Source organism: Phyllobates terribilis, unplaced genomic scaffold, assembly GCF_046119375.1.
Source record: "Phyllobates terribilis strain yellow unplaced genomic scaffold, ASM4611937v1 Scaffold_101__1_contigs__length_5897712, whole genome shotgun sequence".
NCBI lineage: Eukaryota > Metazoa > Chordata > Amphibia > Anura > Dendrobatidae > Phyllobates > Phyllobates terribilis.
The window spans coordinates 307501-327500 of NW_027362861.1; positions in this window are offsets into that span (position 1 = coordinate 307501).

Here is a 20000-nt window from a genome sequence, read left to right on the forward strand (position 1 = left end):
AATTTTTGGGGACTTAGAAAATTTTTCAACTTTTGTCAGACTTCCAGACAGGGGAGCGTGTCAGTGCGCGCATCCGATTTCAGTTCCAGAGCGATTCGCGCGTTGAGTCCTTGATACTTAGTCGTTTTTGGCAAAATTTCTGACTTTTTGAAAATTTCACAATTTTGTGAAAACTTCCACAAAATGAGGTTCTAGTATGTTAGAGGGCATCCCAGGAGGGCTCCAAAAGTGTGGGTAAAATATATATCCCTCAGGGGGAAAATTGAAAAAAAGTTGAAAAAAAAAATTTTTGGGGACTTAGAAAATTTTCACACATGTGTCAGACTTCCAGAGAGGGGAGCATGTCAGTGCGCGCATCCGATTTCAGTTCCAGAGCGATTCGCGCGATGAGTCCTTGATACTTAGTCGTTTTTGCAAAATTTCTGACTTTTTGGAAAATTTCACAATTTTGTGAAAACTTCCACAAAATGAGGTTCTAGTATGTTAGAGGGCACCCCAGGAGGGCTCCAAAAGTGTGGGTAAAATATATATCCCACAGGGGGAAAATTGAAAAAAAGTTGAAAAAAAAATTTTTTGGGGACTTAGAAAATTTTTCAACTTGTGTCAGACTTCCAGAGAGGGGAGCATGTCAGTGCGCGCATCCGATTTCAGTTCCAGAGCGATTCGCGCGATGAGTCCTTGATACTTAGTCGTTTTTGGCAAAATTTCTGACTTTTTGAAAATTTCACAATTTTGTGAAAACTTCCACAAAATGAGGTTCTAGTATGTTAGAGGGCATCCCAGGAGGGCTCCAAAAGTGTGGGTAAAATATATATCCCACAGGGGGAAAATTGAAAAAAAGTTGAAAAAAAAAATTTTTGGGGACTTAGAAAATTTTCACACATGTGTCAGACTTCCAGAGAGGGGAGCATGTCAGTGCGCGCATCCGATTTCAGTTCCAGAGCGATTCGCGCGATGAGTCCTTGATACTTAGTCGTTTTTGGCAAAATTTCTGACTTTTTGAAAATTTCACAATTTTGTGAAAACTTCCACAAAATGAGGTTCTAGTATGTTAGAGGGCATCCCAGGAGGGCTCCAAAAGTGTGGGTAAAATATATATCCCACAGGGGGAAAATTGAAAAAAAGTTGAAAAAAAAAATTTTTGGGGACTTAGAAAATTTTTCAACTTTTGTCAGACTTCCAGACAGGGGAGCGTGTCAGTGCGCGCATCCGATTTCAGTTCCAGAGCGATTCGCGCGATGAGTCCTTGATACTTAGTCGTTTTTGGCAAAATTTCTGACTTTTTGAAAATTTCACAATTTTGTGAAAACTTCCACAAAATGAGGTTCTAGTATGTTAGAGGGCATCCCAGGAGGGCTCCAAAAGTGTGGGTAAAATATATATCCCACAGGGGGAAAATTGAAAAAAAGTTGAAAAAAAAAATTTTTGGGGACTTAGAAAATTTTCACACATGTGTCAGACTTCCAGAGAGGGGAGCATGTCAGTGCGCGCATCCGATTTCAGTTCCAGAGCGATTCGCGCGATGAGTCCTTGATACTTAGTCGTTTTTGCAAAATTTCTGACTTTTTGGAAAATTTCACAATTTTGTGAAAACTTCCACAAAATGAGGTTCTAGTATGTTAGAGGGCATCCCAGGAGGGCTCCAAAAGTGTGGGTAAAATATATATCCCACAGGGGGAAAATTGAAAAAAAGTTGAAAAAAAAAATTTTTGGGGACTTTGAAAATTTTTCAACTTTTGTCAGACTTCCAGACAGGGGAGCGTGTCAGTGCGCGCATCCGATTTCAGTTCCAGAGCGATTCGCGCGATGAGTCCTTGATACTTAGTCGTTTTTGGCAAAATTTCTGACTTTTTGAAAATTTCACAATTTTGTGAAAACTTCCACAAAATGAGGTTCTAGTATGTTAGAGGGCATCCCAGGAGGACTCCAAAAGTGTGGGTAAAATATATATCCCACAGGGGGAAAATTGAAAAAAAGTTGAAAAAAAAAATTTTTGGGGACTTAGAAAATTTTCACACATGTGTCAGACTTCCAGAGAGGGGAGCATGTCAGTGCGCGCATCCGATTTCAGTTCCAGAGCGATTCGCGCGATGAGTCCTTGATACTTAGTCGTTTTTGCAAAATTTCTGACTTTTTGGAAAATTTCACAATTTTGTGAAAACTTCCACAAAATGAGGTTCTAGTATGTTAGAGGGCATCCCAGGAGGGCTCCAAAAGTGTGGGTAAAATATATATCCCACAGGGGGAAAATTGAAAAAAAGTTGAAAAAAAAAATTTTTGGGGACTTAGAAAATTTTTCAACTTTTGTCAGACTTCCAGACAGGGGAGCGTGTCAGTGCGCGCATCCGATTTCAGTTCCAGAGCGATTCGCGCGTTGAGTCCTTGATACTTAGTCGTTTTTGGCAAAATTTCTGACTTTTTGAAAATTTCACAATTTTGTGAAAACTTCCACAAAATGAGGTTCTAGTATGTTAGAGGGCATCCCAGGAGGGCTCCAAAAGTGTGGGTAAAATATATATCCCTCAGGGGGAAAATTGAAAAAAAGTTGAAAAAAAAAATTTTTGGGGACTTAGAAAATTTTCACACATGTGTCAGACTTCCAGAGAGGGGAGCATGTCAGTGCGCGCATCCGATTTCAGTTCCAGAGCGATTCGCGCGATGAGTCCTTGATACTTAGTCGTTTTTGCAAAATTTCTGACTTTTTGGAAAATTTCACAATTTTGTGAAAACTTCCACAAAATGAGGTTCTAGTATGTTAGAGGGCACCCCAGGAGGGCTCCAAAAGTGTGGGTAAAATATATATCCCACAGGGGGAAAATTGAAAAAAAGTTGAAAAAAAAATTTTTTGGGGACTTAGAAAATTTTTCAACTTGTGTCAGACTTCCAGAGAGGGGAGCATGTCAGTGCGCGCATCCGATTTCAGTTCCAGAGCGATTCGCGCGATGAGTCCTTGATACTTAGTCGTTTTTGGCAAAATTTCTGACTTTTTGAAAATTTCACAATTTTGTGAAAACTTCCACAAAATGAGGTTCTAGTATGTTAGAGGACATCCCAGGAGGGCTCCAAAAGTGTGGGTAAAATATATATCCCTCAGGGGGAAAATTGAAAAAAAGTTGAAAAAAAAAATTTTTGGGGACTTAGAAAATTTTCACACATGTGTCAGACTTCCAGAGAGGGGAGCATGTCAGTGCGCGCATCCGATTTCAGTTCCAGAGCGATTCGCGCGATGAGTCCTTGATACTTAGTCGTTTTTGCAAAATTTCTGACTTTTTGGAAAATTTCACAATTTTGTGAAAACTTCCACAAAATGAGGTTCTAGTATGTTAGAGGGCATCCCAGGAGGGCTCCAAAAGTGTGGGTAAAATATATATCCCACAGGGGGAAAATTGAAAAAAAGTTGAAAAAAAAAATTTTTGGGGACTTAGAAAATTTTCACACATGTGTCAGACTTCCAGAGAGGGGAGCATGTCAGTGCGCGCATCCGATTTCAGTTCCAGAGCGATTCGCGCGATGAGTCCTTGATACTTAGTCGTTTTTGGCAAAATTTCTGACTTTTTGAAAATTTCACAATTTTGTGAAAACTTCCACAAAATGAGGTTCTAGTATGTTAGAGGGCATCCCAGGAGGGCTCCAAAAGTGTGGGTAAAATATATATCCCACAGGGGGAAAATTGAAAAAAAGTTGAAAAAAAAAATTTTTGGGGACTTAGAAAATTTTTCAACTTTTGTCAGACTTCCAGACAGGGGAGCGTGTCAGTGCGCGCATCCGATTTCAGTTCCAGAGCGATTCGCGCGATGAGTCCTTGATACTTAGTCGTTTTTGGCAAAATTTCTGACTTTTTGAAAATTTCACAATTTTGTGAAAACTTCCACAAAATGAGGTTCTAGTATGTTAGAGGGCATCCCAGGAGGGCTCCAAAAGTGTGGGTAAAATATATATCCCACAGGGGGAAAATTGAAAAAAAGTTGAAAAAAAAAATTTTTGGGGACTTAGAAAATTTTCACACATGTGTCAGACTTCCAGAGAGGGGAGCATGTCAGTGCGCGCATCCGATTTCAGTTCCAGAGCGATTCGCGCGATGAGTCCTTGATACTTAGTCGTTTTTGCAAAATTTCTGACTTTTTGGAAAATTTCACAATTTTGTGAAAACTTCCACAAAATGAGGTTCTAGTATGTTAGAGGGCATCCCAGGAGGGCTCCAAAAGTGTGGGTAAAATATATATCCCACAGGGGGAAAATTGAAAAAAAGTTGAAAAAAAAAATTTTTGGGGACTTTGAAAATTTTTCAACTTTTGTCAGACTTCCAGACAGGGGAGCGTGTCAGTGCGCGCATCCGATTTCAGTTCCAGAGCGATTCGCGCGATGAGTCCTTGATACTTAGTCGTTTTTGGCAAAATTTCTGACTTTTTGAAAATTTCACAATTTTGTGAAAACTTCCACAAAATGAGGTTCTAGTATGTTAGAGGGCATCCCAGGAGGACTCCAAAAGTGTGGGTAAAATATATATCCCACAGGGGGAAAATTGAAAAAAAGTTGAAAAAAAAAATTTTTGGGGACTTAGAAAATTTTCACACATGTGTCAGACTTCCAGAGAGGGGAGCATGTCAGTGCGCGCATCCGATTTCAGTTCCAGAGCGATTCGCGCGATGAGTCCTTGATACTTAGTCGTTTTTGCAAAATTTCTGACTTTTTGGAAAATTTCACAATTTTGTGAAAACTTCCACAAAATGAGGTTCTAGTATGTTAGAGGGCATCCCAGGAGGGCTCCAAAAGTGTGGGTAAAATATATATCCCACAGGGGGAAAATTGAAAAAAAGTTGAAAAAAAAAATTTTTGGGGACTTAGAAAATTTTTCAACTTTTGTCAGACTTCCAGACAGGGGAGCGTGTCAGTGCGCGCATCCGATTTCAGTTCCAGAGCGATTCGCGCGTTGAGTCCTTGATACTTAGTCGTTTTTGGCAAAATTTCTGACTTTTTGAAAATTTCACAATTTTGTGAAAACTTCCACAAAATGAGGTTCTAGTATGTTAGAGGGCATCCCAGGAGGGCTCCAAAAGTGTGGGTAAAATATATATCCCTCAGGGGGAAAATTGAAAAAAAGTTGAAAAAAAAAATTTTTGGGGACTTAGAAAATTTTCACACATGTGTCAGACTTCCAGAGAGGGGAGCATGTCAGTGCGCGCATCCGATTTCAGTTCCAGAGCGATTCGCGCGATGAGTCCTTGATACTTAGTCGTTTTTGCAAAATTTCTGACTTTTTGGAAAATTTCACAATTTTGTGAAAACTTCCACAAAATGAGGTTCTAGTATGTTAGAGGGCACCCCAGGAGGGCTCCAAAAGTGTGGGTAAAATATATATCCCACAGGGGGAAAATTGAAAAAAAGTTGAAAAAAAAATTTTTTGGGGACTTAGAAAATTTTTCAACTTGTGTCAGACTTCCAGAGAGGGGAGCATGTCAGTGCGCGCATCCGATTTCAGTTCCAGAGCGATTCGCGCGATGAGTCCTTGATACTTAGTCGTTTTTGGCAAAATTTCTGACTTTTTGAAAATTTCACAATTTTGTGAAAACTTCCACAAAATGAGGTTCTAGTATGTTAGAGGGCATCCCAGGAGGGCTCCAAAAGTGTGGGTAAAATATATATCCCTCAGGGGGAAAATTGAAAAAAAGTTGAAAAAAAAAATTTTTGGGGACTTAGAAAATTTTCACACATGTGTCAGACTTCCAGAGAGGGGAGCATGTCAGTGCGCGCATCCGATTTCAGTTCCAGAGCGATTCGCGCGATGAGTCCTTGATACTTAGTCGTTTTTGCAAAATTTCTGACTTTTTGGAAAATTTCACAATTTTGTGAAAACTTCCACAAAATGAGGTTCTAGTATGTTAGAGGGCATCCCAGGAGGGCTCCAAAAGTGTGGGTAAAATATATATCCCACAGGGGGAAAATTGAAAAAAAGTTGAAAAAAAAAATTTTTGGGGACTTAGAAAATTTTCACACATGTGTCAGACTTCCAGAGAGGGGAGCATGTCAGTGCGCGCATCCGATTTCAGTTCCAGAGCGATTCGCGCGATGAGTCCTTGATACTTAGTCGTTTTTGGCAAAATTTCTGACTTTTTGAAAATTTCACAATTTTGTGAAAACTTCCACAAAATGAGGTTCTAGTATGTTAGAGGGCATCCCAGGAGGGCTCCAAAAGTGTGGGTAAAATATATATCCCACAGGGGGAAAATTGAAAAAAAGTTGAAAAAAAAAATTTTTGGGGACTTAGAAAATTTTTCAACTTTTGTCAGACTTCCAGACAGGGGAGCGTGTCAGTGCGCGCATCCGATTTCAGTTCCAGAGCGATTCGCGCGATGAGTCCTTGATACTTAGTCGTTTTTGGCAAAATTTCTGACTTTTTGAAAATTTCACAATTTTGTGAAAACTTCCACAAAATGAGGTTCTAGTATGTTAGAGGGCATCCCAGGAGGGCTCCAAAAGTGTGGGTAAAATATATATCCCACAGGGGGAAAATTGAAAAAAAGTTGAAAAAAAAAATTTTTGGGGACTTAGAAAATTTTCACACATGTGTCAGACTTCCAGAGAGGGGAGCATGTCAGTGCGCGCATCCGATTTCAGTTCCAGAGCGATTCGCGCGATGAGTCCTTGATACTTAGTCGTTTTTGCAAAATTTCTGACTTTTTGGAAAATTTCACAATTTTGTGAAAACTTCCACAAAATGAGGTTCTAGTATGTTAGAGGGCATCCCAGGAGGGCTCCAAAAGTGTGGGTAAAATATATATCCCACAGGGGGAAAATTGAAAAAAAGTTGAAAAAAAAAATTTTTGGGGACTTTGAAAATTTTTCAACTTTTGTCAGACTTCCAGACAGGGGAGCGTGTCAGTGCGCGCATCCGATTTCAGTTCCAGAGCGATTCGCGCGATGAGTCCTTGATACTTAGTCGTTTTTGGCAAAATTTCTGACTTTTTGAAAATTTCACAATTTTGTGAAAACTTCCACAAAATGAGGTTCTAGTATGTTAGAGGGCATCCCAGGAGGGCTCCAAAAGTGTGGGTAAAATATATATCCCACAGGGGGAAAATTGAAAAAAAGTTGAAAAAAAAAATTTTTGGGGACTTAGAAAATTTTTCAACTTTTGTCAGACTTCCAGACAGGGGAGCGTGTCAGTGCGCGCATCCGATTTCAGTTCCAGAGCGATTCGCGCGATGAGTCCTTGATACTTAGTCGTTTTTGGCAAAATTTCTGACTTTTTGAAAATTTCACAATTTTGTGAAAACTTCCACAAAATGAGGTTCTAGTATGTTAGAGGGCATCCCAGGAGGGCTCCAAAAGTGTGGGTAAAATATATATCCCACAGGGGGAAAATTGAAAAAAAGTTGAAAAAAAAAATTTTTGGGGACTTAGAAAATTTTCACACATGTGTCAGACTTCCAGAGAGGGGAGCATGTCAGTGCGCGCATCCGATTTCAGTTCCAGAGCGATTCGCGCGATGAGTCCTTGATACTTAGTCGTTTTTGCAAAATTTCTGACTTTTTGGAAAATTTCACAATTTTGTGAAAACTTCCACAAAATGAGGTTCTAGTATGTTAGAGGGCATCCCAGGAGGGCTCCAAAAGTGTGGGTAAAATATATATCCCACAGGGGGAAAATTGAAAAAAAGTTGAAAAAAAAAATTTTTGGGGACTTAGAAAATTTTTCAACTTTTGTCAGACTTCCAGACAGGGGAGCGTGTCAGTGCGCGCATCCGATTTCAGTTCCAGAGCGATTCGCGCGATGAGTCCTTGATACTTAGTCGTTTTTGGCAAAATTTCTGACTTTTTGAAAATTTCACAATTTTGTGAAAACTTCCACAAAATGAGGTTCTAGTATGTTAGAGGGCATCCCAGGAGGGCTCCAAAAGTGTGGGTAAAATATATATCCCACAGGGGGAAAATTGAAAAAAAGTTGAAAAAAAAAATTTTTGGGGACTTAGAAAATTTTCACACATGTGTCAGACTTCCAGAGAGGGGAGCATGTCAGTGCGCGCATCCGATTTCAGTTCCAGAGCGATTCGCGCGATGAGTCCTTGATACTTAGTCGTTTTTGCAAAATTTCTGACTTTTTGGAAAATTTCACAATTTTGTGAAAACTTCCACAAAATGAGGTTCTAGTATGTTAGAGGGCATCCCAGGAGGGCTCCAAAAGTGTGGGTAAAATATATATCCCACAGGGGGAAAATTGAAAAAAAGTTGAAAAAAAAAATTTTTGGGGACTTTGAAAATTTTTCAACTTTTGTCAGACTTCCAGACAGGGGAGCGTGTCAGTGCGCGCATCCGATTTCAGTTCCAGAGCGATTCGCGCGATGAGTCCTTGATACTTAGTCGTTTTTGGCAAAATTTCTGACTTTTTGAAAATTTCACAATTTTGTGAAAACTTCCACAAAATGAGGTTCTAGTATGTTAGAGGGCATCCCAGGAGGGCTCCAAAAGTGTGGGTAAAATATATATCCCACAGGGGGAAAATTGAAAAAAAGTTGAAAAAAAAAATTTTTGGGGACTTAGAAAATTTTTCAACTTTTGTCAGACTTCCAGACAGGGGAGCGTGTCAGTGCGCGCATCCGATTTCAGTTCCAGAGCGATTCGCGCGATGAGTCCTTGATACTTAGTCGTTTTTGGCAAAATTTCTGACTTTTTGAAAATTTCACAATTTTGTGAAAACTTCCACAAAATGAGGTTCTAGTATGTTAGAGGGCATCCCAGGAGGGCTCCAAAAGTGTGGGTAAAATATATATCCCACAGGGGGAAAATTGAAAAAAAGTTGAAAAAAAAAATTTTTGGGGACTTAGAAAATTTTCACACATGTGTCAGACTTCCAGAGAGGGGAGCATGTCAGTGCGCGCATCCGATTTCAGTTCCAGAGCGATTCGCGCGATGAGTCCTTGATACTTAGTCGTTTTTGCAAAATTTCTGACTTTTTGGAAAATTTCACAATTTTGTGAAAACTTCCACAAAATGAGGTTCTAGTATGTTAGAGGGCATCCCAGGAGGGCTCCAAAAGTGTGGGTAAAATATATATCCCACAGGGGGAAAATTGAAAAAAAGTTGAAAAAAAAAATTTTTGGGGACTTTGAAAATTTTTCAACTTTTGTCAGACTTCCAGACAGGGGAGCGTGTCAGTGCGCGCATCCGATTTCAGTTCCAGAGCGATTCGCGCGATGAGTCCTTGATACTTAGTCGTTTTTGGCAAAATTTCTGACTTTTTGAAAATTTCACAATTTTGTGAAAACTTCCACAAAATGAGGTTCTAGTATGTTAGAGGGCATCCCAGGAGGACTCCAAAAGTGTGGGTAAAATATATATCCCACAGGGGGAAAATTGAAAAAAAGTTGAAAAAAAAAATTTTGGGGGACTTAGAAAATTTTCACACATGTGTCAGACTTCCAGAGAGGGGAGCATGTCAGTGCGCGCATCCGATTTCAGTTCCAGAGCGATTCGCGCGATGAGTCCTTGATACTTAGTCGTTTTTGCAAAATTTCTGACTTTTTGGAAAATTTCACAATTTTGTGAAAACTTCCACAAAATGAGGTTCTAGTATGTTAGAGGGCATCCCAGGAGGGCTCCAAAAGTGTGGGTAAAATATATATCCCACAGGGGGAAAATTGAAAAAAAGTTGAAAAAAAAAATTTTTGGGGACTTAGAAAATTTTTCAACTTTTGTCAGACTTCCAGACAGGGGAGCGTGTCAGTGCGCGCATCCGATTTCAGTTCCAGAGCGATTCACGCGTTGAGTCCTTGATACTTAGTCGTTTTTGGCAAAATTTCTGACTTTTTGAAAATTTCACAATTTTGTGAAAACTTCCACAAAATGAGGTTCTAGTATGTTAGAGGGCATCCCAGGAGGGCTCCAAAAGTGTGGGTAAAATATATATCCCTCAGGGGGAAAATTGAAAAAAAGTTGAAAAAAAAAATTTTTGGGGACTTAGAAAATTTTCACACATGTGTCAGACTTCCAGAGAGGGGAGCATGTCAGTGCGCGCATCCGATTTCAGTTCCAGAGCGATTCGCGCGATGAGTCCTTGATACTTAGTCGTTTTTGCAAAATTTCTGACTTTTTGGAAAATTTCACAATTTTGTGAAAACTTCCACAAAATGAGGTTCTAGTATGTTAGAGGGCACCCCAGGAGGGCTCCAAAAGTGTGGGTAAAATATATATCCCACAGGGGGAAAATTGAAAAAAAGTTGAAAAAAAAATTTTTTGGGGACTTAGAAAATTTTTCAACTTGTGTCAGACTTCCAGAGAGGGGAGCATGTCAGTGCGCGCATCCGATTTCAGTTCCAGAGCGATTCGCGCGATGAGTCCTTGATACTTAGTCGTTTTTGGCAAAATTTCTGACTTTTTGAAAATTTCACAATTTTGTGAAAACTTCCACAAAATGAGGTTCTAGTATGTTAGAGGGCATCCCAGGAGGGCTCCAAAAGTGTGGGTAAAATATATATCCCTCAGGGGGAAAATTGAAAAAAAGTTGAAAAAAAAAATTTTTGGGGACTTAGAAAATTTTCACACATGTGTCAGACTTCCAGAGAGGGGAGCATGTCAGTGCGCGCATCCGATTTCAGTTCCAGAGCGATTCGCGCGATGAGTCCTTGATACTTAGTCGTTTTTGCAAAATTTCTGACTTTTTGGAAAATTTCACAATTTTGTGAAAACTTCCACAAAATGAGGTTCTAGTATGTTAGAGGGCATCCCAGGAGGGCTCCAAAAGTGTGGGTAAAATATATATCCCACAGGGGGAAAATTGAAAAAAAGTTGAAAAAAAAAATTTTTGGGGACTTAGAAAATTTTCACACATGTGTCAGACTTCCAGAGAGGGGAGCATGTCAGTGCGCGCATCCGATTTCAGTTCCAGAGCGATTCGCGCGATGAGTCCTTGATACTTAGTCGTTTTTGGCAAAATTTCTGACTTTTTGAAAATTTCACAATTTTGTGAAAACTTCCACAAAATGAGGTTCTAGTATGTTAGAGGGCATCCCAGGAGGGCTCCAAAAGTGTGGGTAAAATATATATCCCACAGGGGGAAAATTGAAAAAAAGTTGAAAAAAAAAATTTTTGGGGACTTAGAAAATTTTTCAACTTTTGTCAGACTTCCAGACAGGGGAGCGTGTCAGTGCGCGCATCCGATTTCAGTTCCAGAGCGATTCGCGCGATGAGTCCTTGATACTTAGTCGTTTTTGGCAAAATTTCTGACTTTTTGAAAATTTCACAATTTTGTGAAAACTTCCACAAAATGAGGTTCTAGTATGTTAGAGGGCATCCCAGGAGGGCTCCAAAAGTGTGGGTAAAATATATATCCCACAGGGGGAAAATTGAAAAAAAGTTGAAAAAAAAAATTTTTGGGGACTTAGAAAATTTTCACACATGTGTCAGACTTCCAGAGAGGGGAGCATGTCAGTGCGCGCATCCGATTTCAGTTCCAGAGCGATTCGCGCGATGAGTCCTTGATACTTAGTCGTTTTTGCAAAATTTCTGACTTTTTGGAAAATTTCACAATTTTGTGAAAACTTCCACAAAATGAGGTTCTAGTATGTTAGAGGGCATCCCAGGAGGGCTCCAAAAGTGTGGGTAAAATATATATCCCTCAGGGGGAAAATTGAAAAAAAGTTGAAAAAAAAAATTTTTGGGGACTTAGAAATTTTTCAACTTTTGTCAGACTTCCAGACAGGGGAGCGTGTCAGTGCGCGCATCCGATTTCAGTTCCAGAGCGATTCGCGCGATGAGTCCTTGATACTTAGTCGTTTTTGGCAAAATTTCTGACTTTTTGAAAATTTCACAATTTTGTGAAAACTTCCACAAAATGAGGTTCTAGTATGTTAGAGGGCATCCCAGGAGGGCTCCAAAAGTGTGGGTAAAATATATATCCCTCAGGGGGAAAATTGAAAAAAAGTTGAAAAAAAAAATTTTTGGGGACTTAGAAAATTTTCACACATGTGTCAGACTTCCAGAGAGGGGAGCGTGTCAGTGCGCGCATCCGATTTCAGTTCCAGAGCGATTCGCGCGATGAGTCCTTGATACTTAGTCGTTTTTGCAAAATTTCTGACTTTTTGGAAAATTTCACAATTTTGTGAAAACTTCCACAAAATGAGGTTCTAGTATGTTAGAGGGCATCCCAGGAGGGCTCCAAAAGTGTGGGTAAAATATATATCCCACAGGGGGAAAATTGAAAAAAAGTTGAAAAAAAAAATTTTTGGGGACTTAGAAAATTTTCACACATGTGTCAGACTTCCAGAGAGGGGAGCATGTCAGTGCGCGCATCCGATTTCAGTTCCAGAGCGATTCGCGCGATGAGTCCTTGATACTTAGTCGTTTTTGGCAAAATTTCTGACTTTTTGAAAATTTCACAATTTTGTGAAAACTTCCACAAAATGAGGTTCTAGTATGTTAGAGGGCATCCCAGGAGGGCTCCAAAAGTGTGGGTAAAATATATATCCCACAGGGGGAAAATTGAAAAAAAGTTGAAAAAAAAAATTTTTGGGGACTTAGAAAATTTTTCAACTTTTGTCAGACTTCCAGACAGGGGAGCGTGTCAGTGCGCGCATCCGATTTCAGTTCCAGAGCGATTCGCGCGATGAGTCCTTGATACTTAGTCGTTTTTGGCAAAATTTCTGACTTTTTGAAAATTTCACAATTTTGTGAAAACTTCCACAAAATGAGGTTCTAGTATGTTAGAGGGCATCCCAGGAGGGCTCCAAAAGTGTGGGTAAAATATATATCCCACAGGGGGAAAATTGAAAAAAAGTTGAAAAAAAAAATTTTTGGGGACTTAGAAAATTTTCACACATGTGTCAGACTTCCAGAGAGGGGAGCATGTCAGTGCGCACATCCGATTTCAGTTCCAGAGCGATTCGCGCGATGAGTCCTTGATACTTAGTCGTTTTTGCAAAATTTCTGACTTTTTGGAAAATTTCACAATTTTGTGAAAACTTCCACAAAATGAGGTTCTAGTATGTTAGAGGGCATCCCAGGAGGGCTCCAAAAGTGTGGGTAAAATATATATCCCTCAGGGGGAAAATTGAAAAAAAGTTGAAAAAAAAAATTTTTGGGGACTTAGAAATTTTTCAACTTTTGTCAGACTTCCAGACAGGGGAGCGTGTCAGTGCGCGCATCCGATTTCAGTTCCAGAGCGATTCGCGCGATGAGTCCTTGATACTTAGTCGTTTTTGGCAAAATTTCTGACTTTTTGAAAATTTCACAATTTTGTGAAAACTTCCACAAAATGAGGTTCTAGTATGTTAGAGGGCATCCCAGGAGGGCTCCAAAAGTGTGGGTAAAATATATATCCCTCAGGGGGAAAATTGAAAAAAAGTTGAAAAAAAAAATTTTTGGGGACTTAGAAAATTTTCACACATGTGTCAGACTTCCAGAGAGGGGAGCGTGTCAGTGCGCGCATCCGATTTCAGTTCCAGAGCGATTCGCGCGATGAGTCCTTGATACTTAGTCGTTTTTGCAAAATTTCTGACTTTTTGGAAAATTTCACAATTTTGTGAAAACTTCCACAAAATGAGGTTCTAGTATGTTAGAGGGCATCCCAGGAGGGCTCCAAAAGTGTGGGTAAAATATATATCCCACAGGGGGAAAATTGAAAAAAAGTTGAAAAAAAAAATTTTTGGGGACTTAGAAAATTTTCACACATGTGTCAGACTTCCAGAGAGGGGAGCATGTCAGTGCGCGCATCCGATTTCAGTTCCAGAGCGATTCGCGCGATGAGTCCTTGATACTTAGTCGTTTTTGGCAAAATTTCTGACTTTTTGAAAATTTCACAATTTTGTGAAAACTTCCACAAAATGAGGTTCTAGTATGTTAGAGGGCATTCCAGGAGGGCTCCAAAAGTGTGGGTAAAATATATATCCCACAGGGGGAAAATTGAAAAAAAGTTGAAAAAAAAAATTTTTGGGGACTTAGAAAATTTTTCAACTTTTGTCAGACTTCCAGACAGGGGAGCGTGTCAGTGCGCGCATCCGATTTCAGTTCCAGAGCGATTCGCGCGATGAGTCCTTGATACTTAGTCGTTTTTGGCAAAATTTCTGACTTTTTGAAAATTTCACAATTTTGTGAAAACTTCCACAAAATGAGGTTCTAGTATGTTAGAGGGCATCCCAGGAGGGCTCCAAAAGTGTGGGTAAAATATATATCCCACAGGGGGAAAATTGAAAAAAAGTTGAAAAAAAAAATTTTTGGGGACTTAGAAAATTTTCACACATGTGTCAGACTTCCAGACAGGGGAGCATGTCAGTGCGCGCATCCGATTTCAGTTCCAGAGCGATTCGCGCGATGAGTCCTTGATACTTAGTCGTTTTTGGCAAAATTTCTGACTTTTTGAAAATTTCACAATTTTGTGAAAACTTCCACAAAATGAGGTTCTAGTATGTTAGAGGGCATCCCAGGAGGGCTCCAAAAGTGTGGGTAAAATATATATCCCACAGGGGGAAAATTGAAAAAAAGTTGAAAAAAAAAATTTTTGGGGACTTAGAAAATTTTCACACATGTGTCAGACTTCCAGACAGGGGAGCATGTCAGTGCGCGCATCCGATTTCAGTTCCAGAGCGATTCGCGCGATGAGTCCTTGATACTTAGTCGTTTTTGGCAAAATTTCTGACTTTTTGAAAATTTCACAATTTTGTGAAAACTTCCACAAAATGAGGTTCTAGTATGTTAGAGGGCATCCCAGGAGGGCTCCAAAAGTGTGGGTAAAATATATATCCCACAGGGGGAAAATTGAAAAAAAGTTGAAAAAAAAAATTTTTGGGGACTTAGAAAATTTTCACACATGTGTCAGACTTCCAGACAGGGGAGCATGTCAGTGCGCGCATCCGATTTCAGTTCCAGAGCGATTCGCGCGATGAGTCCTTGATACTTAGTCGTTTTTGGCAAAATTTCTGACTTTTTGAAAATTTCACAATTTTGTGAAAACTTCCACAAAATGAGGTTCTAGTATGTTAGAGGGCATCCCAGGAGGGCTCCAAAAGTGTGGGTAAAATATATATCCCACAGGGGGAAAATTGAAAAAAAGTTGAAAAAAAAAATTTTTGGGGACTTAGAAAATTTTCACACATGTGTCAGACTTCCAGAGAGGGGAGCATGTCAGTGCGCGCATCCGATTTCAGTTCCAGAGCGATTCGCGCGATGAGTCCTTGATACTTAGTCGTTTTTGGCAAAATTTCTGACTGTTTGAAAATTTCACAATTTTGTGAAAACTTCCACAAAATGAGGTTCTAGTATGTTAGAGGGCATCCCAGGAGGGCTCCAAAAGTGTGGGTAAAATATATATCCCACAGGGGGAAAATTGAAAAAAAGTTGAAAAAAAAAATTTTTGGGGACTTAGAAAATTTTCACACATGTGTCAGACTTCCAGAGAGGGGAGCATGTCAGTGCGCGCATCCGATTTCAGTTCCAGAGCGATTCGCGCGATGAGTCCTTGATACTTAGTCGTTTTTGGCAAAATTTCTGACTTTTTGAAAATTTCACAATTTTGTGAAAACTTCCACAAAATGAGGTTCTAGTATGTTAGAGGGCATCCCAGGAGGGCTCCAAAAGTGTGGGTAAAATATATATCCCACAGGGGGAAAATTGAAAAAAAGTTGAAAAAAAAAATTTTTGGGGACTTAGAAAATTTTCACACATGTGTCAGACTTCCAGAGAGGGGAGCATGTCAGTGCGCGCATCCGATTTCAGTTCCAGAGCGATTCGCGCGATGAGTCCTTGATACTTAGTCGTTTTTGGCAAAATTTCTGACTTTTTGAAAATTTCACAATTTTGTGAAAACTTCCACAAAATGAGGTTCTAGTATGTTAGAGGGCATCCCAGGAGGGCTCCAAAAGTGTGGGTAAAATATATATCCCACAGGGGGAAAATTGAAAAAAAGTTGAAAAAAAAAATTTTTGGGGACTTAGAAAATTTTTCAACTTGTGTCAGACTTCCAGAGAGGGGAGCATGTCAGTGCGCGCATCCGATTTCAGTTCCAGAGCGATTCGCGCGATGAGTCCTTGATACTTAGTCGTTTTTGGCAAAATTTCTGACTTTTTGAAAATTTCACAATTTTGTGAAAACTTCCACAAAATGAGGTTCTAGTATGTTAGAGGGCATCCCAGGAGGGCTCCAAAAGTGTGGGTAAAATATATATCCCACAGGGGGAAAATTGAAAAAAAGTTGAAAAAAAAAATTTTTGGGGACTTAGAAAATTTTCACACATGTGTCAGACTTCCAGACAGGGGAGCATGTCAGTGCGCGCATCCGATTTCAGTTCCAGAGCGATTCGCGCGATGAGTCCTTGATACTTAGTCGTTTTTGGCAAAATTTCTGACTTTTTGAAAATTTCACAATTTTGTGAAAACTTCCACAAAATGAGGTTCTAGTATGTTAGAGGGCATCCCAGGAGGGCTCCAAAAGTGTGGGTAAAATATATATCCCACAGGGGGAAAATTGAAAAAAAGTTGAAAAAAAAAATTTTTGGGGACTTAGAAAATTTTCACACATGTGTCAGACTTCCAGAGAGGGGAGCATGTCAGTGCGCGCATCCGATTTCAGTTCCAGAGCGATTCGCGCGATGAGTCCTTGATACTTAGTCGTTTTTGGCAAAATTTCTGACTTTTTGAAAATTTCACAATTTTGTGAAAACTTCCACAAAATGAGGTTCTAGTATGTTAGAGGGCATCCCAGGAGGGCTCCAAAAGTGTGGGTAAAATATATATCCCACAGGGGGAAAATTGAAAAAAAGTTGAAAAAAAAAATTTTTGGGGACTTAGAAAATTTTCACACATGTGTCAGACTTCCAGAGAGGGGAGCATGTCAGTGCGCGCATCCGATTTCAGTTCCAGAGCGATTCGCGCGATGAGTCCTTGATACTTAGTCGTTTTTGCAAAATTTCTGACTTTTTGGAAAATTTCACAATTTTGTGAAAACTTCCACAAAATGAGGTTCTAGTATGTTAGAGGGCATCCCAGGAGGGCTCCAAAAGTGTGGGTAAAATATATATCCCACAGGGGGAAAATTGAAAAAAAGTTGAAAAAAAAAATTTTTGGGGACTTTGAAAATTTTTCAACTTTTGTCAGACTTCCAGACAGGGGAGCGTGTCAGTGCGCGCATCCGATTTCAGTTCCAGAGCGATTCGCGCGATGAGTCCTTGATACTTAGTCGTTTTTGGCAAAATTTCTGACTTTTTGAAAATTTCACAATTTTGTGAAAACTTCCACAAAATGAGGTTCTAGTATGTTAGAGGGCATCCCAGGAGGACTCCAAAAGTGTGGGTAAAATATATATCCCACAGGGGGAAAATTGAAAAAAAGTTGAAAAAAAAAATTTTTGGGGACTTAGAAAATTTTCACACATGTGTCAGACTTCCAGAGAGGGGAGCATGTCAGTGCGCGCATCCGATTTCAGTTCCAGAGCGATTCGCGCGATGAGTCCTTGATACTTAGTCGTTTTTGCAAAATTTCTGACTTTTTGGAAAATTTCACAATTTTGTGAAAACTTCCACAAAATGAGGTTCTAGTATGTTAGAGGGCATCCCAGGAGGGCTCCAAAAGTGTGGGTAAAATATATATCCCACAGGGGGAAAATTGAAAAAAAGTTGAAAAAAAAAATTTTTGGGGACTTAGAAAATTTTTCAACTTTTGTCAGACTTCCAGACAGGGGAGCGTGTCAGTGCGCGCATCCGATTTCAGTTCCAGAGCGATTCGCGCGATGAGTCCTTGATACTTAGTCGTTTTTGGCAAAATTTCTGACTTTTTGAAAATTTCACAATTTTGTGAAAACTTCCACAAAATGAGGTTCTAGTATGTTAGAGGGCATCCCAGGAGGGCTCCAAAAGTGTGGGTAAAATATATATCCCTCAGGGGGAAAATTGAAAAAAAGTTGAAAAAAAAAATTTTTGGGGACTTAGAAAATTTTCACACATGTGTCAGACTTCCAGAGAGGGGAGCATGTCAGTGCGCGCATCCGATTTCAGTTCCAGAGCGATTCGCGCGATGAGTCCTTGATACTTAGTCGTTTTTGCAAAATTTCTGACTTTTTGGAAAATTTCACAATTTTGTGAAAACTTCCACAAAATGAGGTTCTAGTATGTTAGAGGGCATCCCAGGAGGGCTCCAAAAGTGTGGGTAAAATATATATCCCACAGGGGGAAAATTGAAAAAAAGTTGAAAAAAAAAATTTTTGGGGACTTAGAAAATTTTCACACATGTGTCAGACTTCCAGAGAGGGGAGCATGTCAGTGCGCGCATCCGATTTCAGTTCCAGAGCGATTCGCGCGATGAGTCCTTGATACTTAGTCGTTTTTGGCAAAATTTCTGACTTTTTGAAAATTTCACAATTTTGTGAAAACTTCCACAAAATGAGGTTCTAGTATGTTAGAGGGCATCCCAGGAGGGCTCCAAAAGTGTGGGTAAAATATATATCCCACAGGGGGAAAATTGAAAAAAAGTTGAAAAAAAAAATTTTTGGGGACTTAGAAAATTTTCACACATGTGTCAGACTTCCAGAGAGGGGAGCATGTCAGTGCGCGCATCCGATTTCAGTTCCAGAGCGATTCGCGCGATGAGTCCTTGATACTTAGTCGTTTTTGCAAAATTTCTGACTTTTTGGAAAATTTCACAATTTTGTGAAAACTTCCACAAAATGAGGTTCTAGTATGTTAGAGGGCATCCCAGGAGGGCTCCAAAAGTGTGGGTAAAATATATATCCCACAGGGGGAAAATTGAAAAAAAGTTGAAAAAAAAAATTTTTGGGGACTTAGAAAATTTTTCAACTTTTGTCAGACTTCCAGACAGGGGAGCGTGTCAGTGCGCGCATCCGATTTCAGTTCCAGAGCGATTCGCGCGATGAGTCCTTGATACTTAGTCGTTTTCAGAAGTCACAATTTTGACTTCCAGGACCCGCAAAACGTTTGTAAATTGAGCCCGCTCCCCAGTTCCAAGCGTTTTGAGGTGTCCCCGGTTGCAGTAATGCAGCCTGCCCACTAGATGTCGCAAAAGAGACAAAAAGTGAAAAAGAACCAGAATGAGGAAATTCCAGGGAGCCGAATCCGCCTGACAGTTCCAGGCGATCGGGCACTTTTTTGCATGCGTCCCTAAAGTGGGTATAGGGTGACACTCCATGCAAAGACCCAGTTTTGCACACCACCGGCAGAATATATGAGAGAGAGGTACCTCTCAGCCCCGACACATTTCGACTCATTTAAGCTGGTTTTCACCTCCGTAGGCCTGGGTATGCGTTTTGGCTATGAGTCCCTGTTCGGCTGGAGGTCTGCACCTTGGCTGAACCCAGGCTTCCGCAGCTGCGTGGGGGGACTTTTGCCGGTCGCCTATCCCAAGTCAGAGAGGTGTTCCTGGGTTGAAGTGAGCCTGGCCAGACCCCCCCGCGGGCCCTGGTTCTCCACATGGGGGCGCCGTCAAGGCTAAAATCTGGATTTTTAGGCCGAGGAGAGGCTCCATGAGGGCGGATGCTTTTGTGGCTTCGACCCCAGTGCTGTTCCACATCCAGTACCCCCCCGCAAGGGCGCCTGTACCCGAGTCGCGCTTCCAGGACTCGTGGGCACGTATCTCCCGACGACAGGGGTTTGCAGCCTCCGTACTTGGGCAAGTCCCTACATGCACCCCTGCTCTTCCTCCGATCGATCTGGTGCAGCGCTCCCGGGTGGGGAGGTGGCGCCGCTCGCTCGGCCCGGGCTTTGGAGCCCGCGCTGGCTTAAGGTGAGCGGTCCCCTTCCTCCTCTACCCCCGGGCTTCCGACACCTATCTTTGGGCGCGCATGCCGGCCTCGCCTCCCGTCTGCGGAGGTGGCCGAGCCGTGGGGAGTTTGACCCGAACCGAGCGAAGGCAGTGGTCCGACGACCCGTACGGGCGAACGGCGGGGCGCCCACCCAGCCAGGCGTGGGGGCCCGTCGTCCGAATCGCTCCCTGTGCGGGGAAGCACAGCGATCTTCTCCGAGGGCGGCCCTTTTCTTCCAGATGCGTACCCGGCCAGCGGAGGCTCGTG